Raw genomic sequence first — 14,260 nt, 5'->3', positions numbered from 1 at the left:
CTTTATGGGGTCGCTATGGGTCACACTCTGGAAGCAGGAGTGGCATCCACTTCCGAAACGGCTTGCCTCCGGAAACTCAATGTACAAACAGTGCTCAGGCCATTCGTAGGGTCGCTATGAGTCGTCTACGACTCAATGGCATCAAACAACAACAACAACAATAACAATGGGTCACACTTGACTTGATTCACTTGACAACAACAACCACCGCCAAGTATAAGGAAGACACAAGGCTAAGTGTTTGGCTACTACCAGAAAGGTTCAAATTCACCAACTATACTGATAGAGGGAAAGAAATGACCTATTACTTTTATAAAGATTACAGGCTTAGAAACTGGCCTATGAAGCGGTTCTACTCTGTCACCATGAACAAGAACCAACTCCATGGCAATGGATATGAATCCAAGCATCTGACCTTCATCTTTTAAATAACTTTGCCATAATATCAACTTGAAAGCACACACTGATCTTATCAATCTTTTATTTAAAACATGATGACACTACAAGAAAGTATTAGCTATACCTTCCTGATTTTCACTGATGAAAATTGGTCTATGCTGTGCTCAAAGGCACTCTTTTCAGTTTCACAGTCTGTCTTCACCTGTGAAGACTTGCATATGAAACTATTAGTTCTAACTTTTCTTTTAAGGATCTCTCTCAGTTCATAATGAAAATTGTGATGATGGCTAGGAACTGCTCAGTGGTGACCCCTTCAGGCAGAAGGTCTCGCCTGCCACACCTCAGATAATACACCTCTCTGCAAGCAAAGCCCTTCCACCTCTTAAGTCTTCCTGTTAGAGGAATCTCATGTAAGAATATGGTAATATCTTCCTTTCATTCTGTATAATTCCTACCATGAGCAAACAGGAAATGCCACTACCAATTCAATCTTCCCAAACTAATGGTCCACTTAGCTCAAAGTCTTAGTGCTTGAGAAATGAGCAGGGCCAGCACAATCTCCTTCCCCTACCCTAGTCTTTCTTACTGCATGCACCTAAAGTCAAAGGGGACTGGGATACATGACGTATCTCCACCTTGCAGGGAGGAGCAGTGGTGGTTCAGTGGGGGAGATTTTACCCCTTTCCTCCAGGTAACCTAGGTTCAATTCCCTCCCAATGCATCTCATCTGTCAGTGGAGACCTGCAGGTTGCTGTGATGCTAATTAGGTTTCAGTGGAGCTTCCAGACTAAAGTGATTGAGGAAGAAAGGCCTGGTGATCTGGTCCATGAAAATCCTAGACTATACTGGTCCAATCTGCAAGTGATGGCACTGTTATCCTTTCACTCCTTTGTGTTGGAGTCACTATGAGTTAGGGGCTAATAGCTACAATAACAACACTGCCCAGCGGGGAGAGTCCTCTCTCTTAGCATCATTATAATTTAAAACAGAAAGGGGTCATTGTCTCCATTAGAAGATGAAACATTTTCCACTGTGTCAATTCTCCTTCCCCTTTGAATGTGTTCCCAGCATGGAATGCACATATTTTTCTTACATGTAACTTGATCTTAATGGTTTCTTGACCTGCATCCAAATCAGTCTGTGGGTAATTATTACTGTCATTATTATTATTATTAATACTGTTACATTATCATAATCTCACAAACACCAGGGATCACCCTTAATTTCACTGCTGTATTTAGCTAAAAGAAAAATGGGAAGCACTGGCCTCTCTCCCAATTTATCCTCTCATGTTCATATCCTTACCATATGAATTAGTAGTTTTTGAGTCAGCTATAGTTCTATAAAATTACAAATTATATTCAGAGGGAAAAGCCAGGGCCAATGGGGGAAGTGATAAGAAGTTAGGTTTTATTAATGAGAAGATATCTCATTGTTAGGATTTCTAATTGGATGCATTGTGAAATAGTGAGCTCCCTGCCATCAGAAACAGTCAAATAGAGAACAAAGTATCATCTATCCGGTAGGTATGTTGTTCAGGGAATTAATGGATTAGGAGAGTGCTCTCAAACTTTTGGTCTATAGAAATTGATCTTGCTCACACTTTTCTCGGCTCCTACTCCCAGAGTGGATGACTTCTTAAGTCTGGTCACAGACCCAATAATTTGCATTTCTGACGAGTTCCCAGGTGACCTTGATGCTACTGTTCCAAGGACCACATTTTGGGAACGACTGTGCTAGAGCATTTAATTTTTTTTTCCTTCTTAGATTAGGATGTTATGGTGCCATTGAAAAACAAAATAAAACAACTAAAAATTTAAGAGACTAAGAGTCACTGTTTGTGTGTTGTTATGTACCATCAAGTCAGAACTGCCTCCAGTGATTTTTCAGAGGCTGTAAATAGCACAGAAGGAGATTTCCTATCTTTCTCTTGTGAAGAAACTGGTGGATTACAACTGCATGCATTTGGGTTGACAGCATAACATCTTACTACTATTCCACCTAGGACATGACAGTTCTCTTACTGTCCAATTTACAATGGACTTTAGTCTTCACAATGGGAAGAATTTTACTCTTCACCTTCCAGCCCTGCCATGTCTCTATGTATAACCTGATGTGTCCCACAGAGGCATGGACGTCTGTTCTTGTACACTCCGAGAATTTTACTTGCTTCATTCAATTCAGTTGGAAAAACATAAATCTTCCCAAAGGTAAACCTCGCTTTCTGGTCTTTGTGCAGTAATTGCGTTGGGGCCTTACATCATCAAATGAAACAACCCCAAAGCCCCTTCCCCTGGAATGTGACAAGTACAACACAATAGCAAAACCTTATCTTGTAGTCTCTGTCACTCTCCTTCTGGAAGTGGAAGATTGTAAAGCATCTCCCCTCAGAGACACGCATTTTCTCTTATGATCTTGGTCCTCTTTTTTGTCTCAGTGAGGTATAATGTGGGATGCCAATGACAAGGCACACTTGTCCTACCTTGGTGTCAGGTAAGTGGAGGTCCCAAATTGTCCCCGAAAAAAGACATTACAAAACCAGCAAGATGGGGGTGGGAGGCAGGGGCGGATATGGGAAGTGCTGACCAGCCTACCCCCTGGCATCAGTGACCAGTGAGGAGTTTGTTTTCACACATTTACTTGAAGCCACTTCATAACCTGACAAGAACTGTGTAATTTCTCATCATTTCCATCAGTACAAATGTTCTAGTTCTTCACAAAGAGCTCCTGGGTCACCTGAGGACACTCCATACAGCAGTTCAGCTAGCCTTTGCTGTTGTGTCCCCTCTAGGGGCCATTGCCATCGTTTCACAGTAACAAATACCATGGGGTAGAAAAGTCTTCATAATCTGCCAAGTAGTGTCTTGACCCTGGTCCTCTTCAAGAAATGAAGTGAGCAACAAATAGTTTAGCAAATTCTTTCTAAATAAAAATGTCATATGAACCATCACATATGCAAATATTTTATCTACCTGCAAAAGAATATATCTACAAAGAAACTTTTCAGAGGAAAATGCCTATACAAGAGCAATGAGACTTGAACTATTCATTGTGTGTATATTTACAGAAGAAACAAAGAAACAGTATCTTATTAAGAAGACTACTTGCACAACTAGGGGCCGATAACATCGAAGAATGGGACCTCCTAAAGATTCAGCACCTGTATGCATCAAAAACGTTTACCAATAGGATGGGGCGGGGGAGAAACCCTACTGACTGGGAGAAAACATTTGGCAATTCCATCTTAGACAAGGGTTTCAAAATGAAAGTTTACAGAATCCTAGAGGACCACCACAAGAAAAATACTAATAACCCAATTACAAAGTAGGCAAAAGACATGGAAAAATTTTTCACAAGGAATACATTCAGATGACCAACAGACATATGAAGAGATGCCAAAAATCACTGGCAATAAGAGATATGTAAATTAAAACCACAGTGAGATACTATCTCACCTCAGTAGCAGCAGCAAAGTTTAACAGGACAGCAAGTAATAAATGTTGGAGAGGATGTGGAGAGATAGGAACTCTTATACACTATTGATGGATTATAAAATGGTACAGCCATCTGGAAGGCAGTTTGGCATTTCCTTAAAAAGCTGCATATAGAAATTCTGTCCATCAGCAAACAAATGGATTGAGGGATTGTGGTACATTTGCATAATGGAAAAATACACAACACTCAGGTACAATGATTTTGAAAAATACTATATAACATGAGAAAGGCTAAAGGACATTACATTGAGTGAATTATCTCAGCCTCATTAGAACAAATACTGCAGAAGACCATTATTTTAAAAATAGAAGAATTACTAGTAATATGTGTATAAGATTCCAAAGAAGGAAAGGGAGGTGCTGAGGTGGAGAGGGATAGAGTCATAAAGTTTGGTGGCAGAGGGTAGGGATGAAGAGAATAGGAAAGATCCAATATGGAACTAAAAAGGTAGGGTACTGGTGGGCATGGATCAATTGTGATTAATTTTATAAAACACAATGTATGGGAATGATTGCATGAAATACAATGTGAATAGAATATAATAAACACAATGTATTTAGAAGCAACAATGTATACAAATTTTATATACAAACCAATGTTATTGTTGTTAAGTGACATCAAATCATAGATGACTCATAGCAACCATATGAACGAAAGTCCTAAGCACTTATATAATTTTTATCATTTCTCCAAGTTCATAGGGTTCCCAGAGGCAAGCTATTTCAGAAGTGGATGCCACTCCTCCCAAGCTGGTTTTAATCGAAGAGCTCTACCAAACACTGTCCCCATGGGTAACCATTATCTCATTTCACACATCAGTGTCACAGTGTTCAGCATCACAGCAACCATGAGTTACCTCTGTACAGCAAATGGAAAGACCAGTGCTATACAACCTAGAAGAATGTTTTAACAAAAACAATTAAAACCAGGTCTGAGAGCCATAGACTAAAATCACCCACCTTTGGCTTGAAGCATCACTTTCTGTCCACTAGGCCAACTGAGCTCTCTTGTTGTTATTAAGTGCTGTTGAGTCAAAAATACAAACCAGTATGAAATATTAAAAAAAGAAAAAGAAGACTACCAAGTCACCCATGATCACTCATTGAGGTAACATCAAAAATTATTCTAGACCTTGGCACCATCCTAGGTGCAGTGAGATAATTAAAGAAATAGAAGCTGTCTTCTTCCTTATAGATGTTATTTTTGTTGTTAAGTGCTATCAAGTCACAGACAACTCATAGCGACCCTATGAATGAAAGTCCTGAACACTTGTACAACATTCGTCGTTTCTCCATGTTCATATACCACTTAGAATATTTGACCAAAAACAATTAAAATCAGGCATGAGATCCACAGATTAAAATCACCCCATACTGCTGACCAAATGAATTTTTAAATAGGAGGTCGAATCACATCATCTCACCCCCATTAGCAAGTCAACATTCCACCCTAATCCTCACCAGAACCAGTAAACATGTCTCTGTAAAATCCTGCTGCTGCAAATAACTTCCAAACATATATGATAATTTGAGTCACAATATTTTATCTATAGGCAACCATTGAAGCACAACACAGAGAAAGAAAAGAGTGATTGTTGGGGAATATTGGGGAGGAAGGGAGGACCTCTGGCCAGGACAGATATCCTAAGCTTCAGACAAGTGCAAGTCTCCCAATAGCCTTTAATACAGGGTAGAGAAAGCTTTCCTGTGTTTGGCTGTACTGGCTTGAGAAAGCTCACCACCTGGGAAGATGCTGCTGCATCTGTTGAGCTGAAAGTAGTCCGTATGAGGCTGAGGTTCTCCTGTCCAATCCGCATGTCCCATGTCTGCAAGCCCACCCTATCTTGTCTTCCTGTTTACTTGTTCATATATAAGTGTGCTGCAGCCCCCAATAAAATTGAGATGGATTGACTCTCTGATCAGCTCCAGGAGTGGTTTATCTCCATCATGCTTACCCCCATCAGGGTGTCACTGTGTGTTGCCAGCAAATGGACAGCAACAAGTGATTAAAAGAAGAATAATAGCTAACATTTACATGTTTACTAAGTAAGAATTAAGGGGAAATTACAGACTGAATTGTTGTCATTGTTGTATACCACCTTGTAGGAACTAACTCAGAGTGGAGTTGACCCTCTAGAAGGTTTTCAGAGGTTTTAAATTACATGGAAGGATACCACCATCTTTCTCCAGTGGAGCTGGTGGTGAATTTGAACTGTATGCCTCATAGTCAACCATATAAGTTCTTACCACTACATCATCAGAACTCCATTACAGAATTCTGGCAAAAAAGCCGCTAATCCCTGGTATCTGTGAAGATAAACTTACTTGGAAACAAAGTTTTTGAGGAGGTTTTATTTAACATGAGAACATGCTGCATAGGTCTTAACTTAATATGTCTGGTGTTCTTCCAAAAGAAGAAAGAAGATATTGACAAACACAAAGGAAAGGCAGTATGTGACGATGGAAGAAGAGATTTCAGAGATGCTTCCATAAGCCAGTGAGGCTACCAGAAGCTGCAGGAGGCAAGGAAGGACTTTCTCCTAGAGCCTTCAGAGATAGTATGACCCTGACTTCAGGTGTTTGGCCTCCAGGACTGTCTCTTTAAGCTAACCAGTTTGTAGTATTTTGTTATAGCAGCTGTGGGAAACTAACAGTCACTGAGGTAGGCATTGGGCTCAGATGTGCTTGCAAGCATCCCACCTGTCTGCATATGTGCAAGTGAGAGGAACACAGAAAATTCTGTAGCTGCTCAGAAAAGACAGAAGACTAAGTTCCAGAACAATCCAAGAAGGCTGTACAACTATGTATAAGGGGTGCCAAAACCTGACCCAACCTGAGGCAGCCCTTAGACTAAGGTAAAAAGGAATCCTATCAGGGAAGTTCTGCTCTTGGGAGCAGGGAGCAGTTGTGAATACAGAGAGCTAGGTAACATGAAATCAGCTCCCAGATCTCACAGACCACAGCCTGTAAAGGCAGTTGACTTCTACAATGCTACCCATATTCCTCCACTGTGAGAGCTGATAATGAAACATCACACTTTCCAAGTCTTAGGGGATAAGGGTCAGAAGAGGACACAGTAAGGCTCATAATACAACTGTCCATCGTGGAAGCTTCTCACCATTGTAGAAATTCTTTGACTGGCAGTATATGTGCACCCTGTGTATATTATCACAGACCTCATTACCCAAAACCCATTTGAGATGGGCGATGTCACCTGTTCTATGAGTGGATACTAAAGCTCCACCTTTTTAGTTTGAAACCATAAGATAGTTCCGAGTAGCCCAGATCTTGACAAATAAATAAATTAAATGTTGCATTTCATTTATGTAAAACTCTTCACCATTAATAGTAGAGGTGAGACTAGGTGCTAAAGATAGGATTGGAAGGTAAAAATAATCTTGCAAGGATTGTAGTTATTGTTAGTTGCTGTCACATTAGCTATCACTCAGGGTAACTTCAAGGATAACAGAAAGAAACTATTGCACAGTCCTGCAACATCTTCATACCTTAGTAGGGGGAGCTCTTTATTGAAGCCATTGTGCGTTTTGAGTATCTGTAAACCTAACGAACAAACTCAATGACTTCAAGTACTGTTTCACACAATATTCTGTCGTGGCCCATGAGGTTCTCACCAGCTGATTTTCAGAAGTAGACTCCTAAGTCAAGTGCTTTTCCACCTTTCTTCCTCACTTTTTACAGATTGAATTTTTCTTGCTGTAACTGAAAATCTTTTTCTGTTGGCACAGTGGTAAGGAGTTGCACGACCAATGAAAATTTACAGTTTCAAGCCATGAACCAGTCTGTGGGAGAAAATTGGGCAGTTTCCTCTAAAAAACCTGCTAGAGTATTATCTATGGGACAGTTTCTGACTCGATGGTACACAATGCCACCATCATGCAAAGCCACAAAGAATTTTGCCTATATATTTTCTAAAAAGTTAAGGGGTTTAGGTTTTGCGTTTAGATCTCTGATCCAATCAGAGTTTATTTTTATACACAATATTAAATGTTGATTGAAGTTTTTGCTTGGATTTCCCCCCCCCTCTTTTTCTCCTTTGGCATTTAATGGTCCACTACGTTTTGTTGGGGGCAGAAGGAAGAACTTCCCTTTCTCACTACATTTTCATGGCATTTTAATAAAAAATAACAACCAAAAAAGTAATCTGATTATATATATTTAATCCTGGATTCACTATTCTGTTCCATTGATCTATACTATCTATTATAATGTCAATATAACAATGGTATCATGGCACCAGCAGTCAGGAAATAAAAAAGCGTATCATGATGGGAAAGTCTGCTATTAGGGACCTCTCTATGGTACTCAGGAGCAACAGTGTCTCTCTGGAGACTAAGGTGCGCCTGATACAGGCCATGGTATTTGCAATCGCTTGTTATGCATCAGAAAGTTGGACAATGACTAGGGAGGACAGGAGAGTGGATGCTTTTGAGCTGTGGTGCTAGAGAAGGGTATTGAATGTACCATGGACTGCCAGGAAAACAAACAGATTCATCTTGGAGAGGATTAAACCAAGCTACTCCTTGGAGGCAAGGATTCTGGGGCTTCGTCTGATATACTTTGGACATGTTGCTAGGAGGGACGGGTCCTTGGAGAGGGACATCATGCTTGGGAGGGTGGAGGGACAGCGCAGGAGGGGAAGACCCTCTATGAGATGGATTGATACGGTGACTGGGGTAATCGGGATGGGTGTGTCAGAGGCGGTGAGGTTGGCGCAGGATAGAGCAGGGTTTAGGGCTGTTGTGCGTAGGGTCGCTATGAGTCGGAAACGACTCACGACTCGACGGCACATAACAACAACAACAACAACATCATTAACTGTAGTTTTACAACAAACCTTAAAGTCAGTATAAAGTTGTTCAGCTTTGGTATTTTTAGTATGGTTTTTTTACTAGTCTAGGTTCTAGGCATTTCCTAGAATTTTAGGACCAACATGTCACTTAAAATTTTTTTTAAGCAAATATGATAGAATTTTTATTGTGTTGACATTTAAACTCATTTAGAAAAATTGACATCTTAATAACATTGCCTTTTCAGTCCATGAAGGAAATATTTTTCCATTAATTTAACTCTTCTTAAATTTCTCTTACAATTTTGTAAGATTTTTTTCTAAGTATTTAATGTAATGATAGTACTATAAAATTTGAAAATAAAATTTATTTTAATTTTATATTGTAACTTGTTTGCTATTGGTATACAAAATCAAAATTAGTTTTTATAGGGCAGGGTTCAGAGCTAATGTACATAGTGTAGCTGAGTCACAGGCGACTCAATGGCACATAACAATATTTTTCAAATTTATTTACAATCGCCTCTTCAGCAGTTACTTTGAGGTTCTTTAGCATTTTCTATGTACATAACTATGCATGTGTTTCTTAAAAAGCAATTTTGTTTCCTCTTTTTCAAGATTTATGCCTGTTATTCCTCTTTCTTGCCTTATTACAATGGCTAAAACCTCCAGTAATGCTGACAGGATTTGATAAAAGCAGATGTTTTAGTATTTTCTTGTCTAGAAGGCATGTTTTCAACAGTTCTTTATTAAATGTGATCTTATTGGCTTCAGAGTTTTTGCCTTTTACTTTATTCAGATTTACAGTGTTCATTTCAATTCCTACTTCTATTTTGCTAAACGTTTTTTTCCTTGAAAGATTACTGAATTTTGTAAATGCTTTTTCTTGATCTATCTAGCAAATTTTGTGTTTACAATCCACGTTCCAAATAATTCTGCCAGCCAACCCTTGATGTATGTGGTCTTCTAGGCAGTTTTGCTGCCTTCAACACAGCATGGAGCTGAATCCATATGATGTGACTGAAATTTGATATTTCCTGACATTTTCTGACAGCTGTACTTTTCTGTAGTAGCTTCTGTTCTCATTTATTTTATTCCTCTACTGTTCATATTGTGGCAGTGTTCTTAATTTTGAACCAAATCATTCTAGAATTACATACTTAACAACTTAAAATTATTACTATGGAGTTCATTTCACCTATTGCATTTCTTGAGACAAATGGGGCCCAAAACTTTGGAAGTTGCATATCAGATTTGATTTACAATCTGACAAGAAGTATGAAGAGTATTATGGGCACTCCCACTGCGCTACACGCCATGCAGCCAAAAAATATTGGAAAGAAAATGAAGCACAGAATTGTGCCATAGGGCAGACATGTACCAGATTACCTATCGATCAATCTGACCAAAACACATTTACTACCATATTAGATAGTTTGGAAAGAAAGTTTCATCTGGCCCCAGTTGATGACTGACTAGGAAAAAAAACCCACAAAAAACCAGTAACTCCATTATCAGGAGTTGCTAAGAACTTCCTGTATTATTCCCTTAATAACCGTCACTCAGTTTCAAAAGAAGCTATGTCTCTATCATTAAACATGACAATGAAAATGCTTGCCGCCAAACCTAATCTATATTAAAATCATTTTTTCCCTCCCTTGGCTTCAAAATTTATGTCTATTTTTTGGTTTTTTATATACTTTATTACAAATTTTTCTGTTCACCAGAACATCTGGACAATCTTTTTTTAAATAACTGAAGTAGGACAGCATGCAACAGTATATGTATGTAAAGCTTGACAATGAAGAATAATAAAAACAACAACAACAAAACACCCTAAGAAAGAACTGATACATTTAAATTATGATGCTCTCAAAGAATTCTGAATATGTCATGGACTTCTAAAAGAATAATCAAGTAATTCTTGGAAGAAGTATAGCTAGAATGCCTCTTAAAAGCAAGGATGATATTTAATCTCATATACTGTGGATAGTTCCTGAAGAAGATACATGCTTGGTAAAATAGAGGATCAAAGACAAATCAAAAGACCCCAAAAGAGATGGATTGACAGTGGATATACCAATGAGTTCAATCGTAGCAGTGATTTTGAGGATGGCTCAGTACTGGAAAATTCTTCCTTCTGTAATATACAAGGCAATTATGAGTGAGAACTTATTCAATGACATCTAATAACAATAACAAGAAAATAACATATGATAAATCTTGGCTTCCTTTCTTGACCAAGTTAGGAATATTCTTATTATAAGACTGTTGTTTTTGTTCTTGTTATTCTGTACTACTGAGTCAGAATAAACCCACTGACCCTCCTTTGGGTTTTCAGAGGCAGTAAATTACGCTATAGGAGATTGCCAGAAATAGATGGTGGATTTAAATCGAGTGTCTTTGGGTTGGCAGTAAAACTTCTTAACCCTAACCTACCATAGCACTTGCAAAACTTAAAATATTCTAGAATAAGCATTCCTTTGAAATTATCTTCAAGGTCCAGTTATTCTGCCCAGTGAGAAAATCCTGGAAACATAAAGGGCTCTGGAGTAAATAAGTCTAGGAAATGTGGCACATCATAGCATCCTTCTAAAAATTTACAAGGCACAGGTGCATATTAAAAGTTCATGAATATCTTTTTTAACTTAATGTTGTCCTTAATGTGTTGACCAGAATCTGCAATTGGTTTTGGTTTATTGTTGTCATTGGGCAGGTTTGAGTTGCATTTGATATGATTGCCTTTTGCCTCTCATTCCACAGAACATATTTTTGACATGTGTTGCCATGTTATGTACGTGTCTGTTGAGTAACTTATACACACCCAGCCTGTATAATGACCCTATAGCTCTGCAATCATTCTCTGACTATAAATAATCATTTCTTAGGACAGCCATCAAGATTATGAAAGCTGTCCTTCAAGACTCTGTCACTCTGTCATGACCTCCTAGATAACAGGGAATTACTTGAAAAAGGATCACAGAAATTTAAGTCTTTGATTTGTGTGACCATTGAAAGTTGAGAATGAATATGGGTAAATGTCTTCCAATGAAAAATATTAAGAGTTAAATTGGAGGAGAAACAAGGAGAACATGGTGGTTTGGATCTCTTAGTGTTCCATGGAAGGAAGATGAGCAGTCTCCTCTTTTAAGATTTACAGCTTTAGAAACTCAATGGAGATTCACCATGAATTTAAATAACCCAATGGCAGTGTGTTTTGGTTTGGATTAGCATTTAAGAAAAGATCCTGGATGACACAAATGGTTAATGCCTTTAACTGCTAACTGCAAGGGTAGGGGGTTTAAGGTCAGCAAGAAGTGCCATGTAAGGAAGACATGGTGATCTACTTCCAGAAAAGTGAGTCCTTGAACATCCTGTGGAGCACAGTGCTTCTCTGACACATCCAGGGGACTTCACAGCAACCAGTGGCATGTAAGCAGTGCTCTGTGACTGGAAGTAGCAAGTGTCACTTCCTGCATGGGTCAGGGAATCTCAGCATCTTTTTATCTCATTGCTGCCTAGTTGGAAGTGACTCATAATTGACCCACTAGTGGGTTTTTAGGCAGCTATGAAACACAAGGAGATAGTCCATATTTTTCCTGATGAATCATTGATAGATTCAAATCATCAGGGAGGCATGGCCTTTGGGTAGTTCCCCAAGGAGCACTCCACCAGAGGTTCCTAAGGTAGTGAAAGTCCACTGCAATATACTGTAGTCTCACTTTCTTGCTGGACCAAATAGAAAACTTAGCCTTGAGATTACAGATCCAGCAAGATCACAGCAGTATGTGTCTCTGAGTCACCAACTGAAGGACAACTGTCCTAGAGAGTCACACAAACATGTAGACTGGTAGAAATGTTTGTTGTCTTAAGCTGTAGAGGTTTTGAAAATTGTTTCCTTCATCAGTAAACTGAGAACAAATAGTTTGGTTGTCATGGATGCACAAGGTACTACCCGTAAAATGTTTTCCACTGTGCCTGTCACAAAGAAAATGAATGAAGAAGCAGACTTTCTTTATTCCTATGCAACTATGAACTCCAACACTAGTTTATTCTAGTGTAGTCCTAAATCTTTCAGTCTCCTAAGTCAGCAATCAATGCAAATCGAATGAAGAGTTCAAGCCAATCTTAGGAGGGGCCTTGGTGAAGGATAAACTGTCCTTTGTTATAGACAGCACAATGAACACAGTCCCATATGATTACAGGCAACTTCAAAACTCATGCCATTGAAAACCCAAAATCCCTGTAAATGTTCATTAAAACTAGTAAAATTTAATAAAATTTTTAAAAAAACCAAAAACACCTCATGCCATCCTCATGGTAAAATGAGGTAATTACCCAGAGTTTCATGGTAAAATGAGGCAATTACCCAGAGTTTCATGCAGTGTTCACCACCTTCTTCTCACTGCTGCAGATGGACATTGACTCACAAAGCCAGTCTTCGAGAGAAAAGCATTGACTTTGCCAGCTGGTACTTAAGAAATAAAGAAAGGAAAAACAAGTCATCTGTGAATCCACTAGCTATGTGAATACCACCAACTACATTGCTACACTCTTCCTGTGGGTGATCTATGCCTCCATCTCAGCCTAATTTCACATCCACATGAAAGCTTTATATAGACAATTCCATGGGGGCCCATGGTAACCATCGCATTTATCCCCATTTTACAGATGAGTGAAATAATTTTCAAAGAGAATATTAACCAGAACAAGCTAAATAGTGCTATCATAACAATTTCAACAAGTTCCTTTGACATATTCCCATAGGTGTGGTGTGTGCATGTTTACATGTATGTATAAGAGAGAGGGGATTTATATTCTTGATTCAGCAAAGGGAGTAGATTGGCATTCTTCTCTAGAGTTCTGCTTGGCAATCCCTATATTCACTGTTTTATTGTTGGAAGAACCCTTTGCTGTCATCACAACAGCCTCATTCTCCAAGTCACGCATGTTTTACTCATCAGAAGGACACATTTATGAGGTGAGAGTTGAAGAATAAAAGTGAATTCAGTTTGCCTTTATAACTTGCAGTATCAATCTTGTGATTTTATAGTCATCAGTTGGAGACTCAGCAAAGAATTGTTGAGAGTGAAGAAGACTGTCTGTCTTTCTATTCTGGCCACAAGTCAGTGGTTGGACCAAGAGTCATAGGCCCTGGGCAGGTCAGGAAACCCTATATTCCTTGCTCTGGCCCTGAGTAAGTTCCAGCCTTTACTGAGGTGGCAACCCAGTGCCTCAAGGAGTGTGGCAACTTTCCAGAAGAGAAGCATTTTGCTGGCTAATGAAGAGAAACTCTCTTCTGGAACAATCTTCTGTTTCTACTCAAGTCCAAATATGCTTGCTTCAGGTTGGCTTCCCTCACATGCACTGACTATTGCCAGTGAGAACAAGAACTGATGAATTCTCATTGTTGTTTATCCCTTGTCATCCCCAGGACCTGATATACTAAATAAGCACCTTAATTTTTATCTTCTTGTTGGTGAAAACATGTAGGTGGCACAAAGTTTGTACTGGACTTCTTTTTTTTCTGTTATGCATTTCTTTCTTTTTTATTTTAAAT

Source organism: Elephantulus edwardii, unplaced genomic scaffold (genome assembly GCF_000299155.1).
Source record: "Elephantulus edwardii isolate Elephantulus edwardi_28Jun2011 unplaced genomic scaffold, EleEdw1.0 scaffold00101, whole genome shotgun sequence".
Lineage (NCBI taxonomy): Eukaryota > Metazoa > Chordata > Mammalia > Macroscelidea > Macroscelididae > Elephantulus > Elephantulus edwardii.
The sequence above is the reverse complement of the archived record's forward strand: the minus strand, read 5'-3'. Positions refer to the sequence as shown.